The sequence below is a fragment of the Aplysia californica genome, unplaced genomic scaffold (genome assembly GCF_000002075.1).
Source record: "Aplysia californica isolate F4 #8 unplaced genomic scaffold, AplCal3.0 scaffold00259, whole genome shotgun sequence".
Lineage (NCBI taxonomy): Eukaryota > Metazoa > Mollusca > Gastropoda > Aplysiida > Aplysiidae > Aplysia > Aplysia californica.
Genome location: NW_004797529.1, coordinates 520425 through 522122, shown reverse-complemented (window position 1 = coordinate 522122; position 1698 = coordinate 520425).

The window sequence follows — 1698 nt, the reverse complement described above, 5'->3', positions numbered from 1 at the left end:
TATATTCTTATAACATAATTAATGTTTATTGTACGAATGTACACCGCAAGCAGATTGACACTCTTCTTTTGTTGTTGTTTTTTGTTTCGTTTTTGTTGGGTCATACAACATACTCTGTATATTAGCCAACTGCACCTGATTTATTATTTGCACATTGATAAATTGCGATCGTATAAATGCCGAAGATTAGATGTGTTGCAAGAGAGTAACAAAAAACAACAAAACAACAAAAAAACAAAAACAAAAAAACAACAACTGAATTCACAAACCAAATAAATAAAGAGAGGAGAGATCAGGACGATAGATGTTTACTAAAAAAGAAGGTGCTATCCCCACCAGAGCATCCGCCAACCACCCGCCGTCTCAATGTGCTGGCTGAGGGTTTGACTCAACTTGTTCTTGCTTAAGAGAAGAAAAAAAACAACCTTTTTATAACAGTTAACAAGGTGTTTTCGTGACTCTGTGATGGTGGTCTGGTCATGGTAGTCATATACCATGGGCGAACTTTGAAGTGTGCGAGCGTCTTTTCAGTGAGTTAATTGCGTTGGAAATTGCTTTACAACAAGTTAGTCATTTCAGCGGTGGAATCCCCAGCAGTGCCCCGTGTTGACTGCAAATACTTCTGGGTCAATTCAGTCTGGATGTACCCAAAAAACATGCATTCTTTACGCGAGATCCAACATTGAACTTCCGCGTGATAGTCAAGTCCGTGACCAACTGAGTCACAAATAAGACTCACTGAGTGAGGAGTTAAGACGTTTGGAAACAAGTGACCACCTCGTAACTCCACAGTGAGTGCTCCATTCAATGGCATAGCCTACATACTGATTTAAAACTCTCCGCGTCGATGGGGACGTAAAAAATACTCGTACATTAAAAAAACCCAATAAAATACATGATTCAGCAACACTTCTGAATCAAGGCTGCTATCGAAGTCTTATGTTAGACTCAATCATAGGGTTAGGCCTTTACCCTTCGGAACTTTCTATAGCCGTGACAAATGTCAGCAGGGAAATTATTATATAATGTTTATTTTCTATCGGAAATCGAACAGATTGTGCCGCTTTTTTTTTTAGTTCCATCGACGTTTCAAGCGATTTACCAAAACCAAAATTATGAAAATAGATCCAGTTATTAGGTTTACCCTAAAGTTAATCAATGGTTATTATTTTCATATGTTATTTTTGCAAGAAGTAAATCTATCAAAGGTTGTTGTTAGTCTTCATTTTTGGGGGGGTTTATTTTCAATGCTAGTTGTCTTGGTTCCGTTCCCATCGACACAATTTAAATCATTTAGGAAGTCGGCTTAGACCTTGCCTGTCATTTCCACGCGCGCGCGTGTGTATACATGTGTGTGTGTGTGTGTGTGTGTGTGTGTGTGTGTGTGTGTGTGTGTGTGTAAGTGTGCATGTGTGTGTGCTCGTATTTTGTGTGTATGTGTATGTGTGTGTATATATGCATGTCTGTGTGTGTATGGGTTTGTGAGCGAGCTTTCAACTTACCCATCCATCCCTCCTCTTCTCTCTCTCTATATATATATAGACTGCACCAGACGCAAGGGAACGAAATGTTAGCCTAAAGTTACACTGAGTCTCTGGGGATTGGCACAGCCACGCCAGTACCACCCATTTACTGAGGGGGGGGGGGCGGAGGTCAGTTTGTGGGGGATTCGGACATTATTGTGTGTGTATGTGTGTG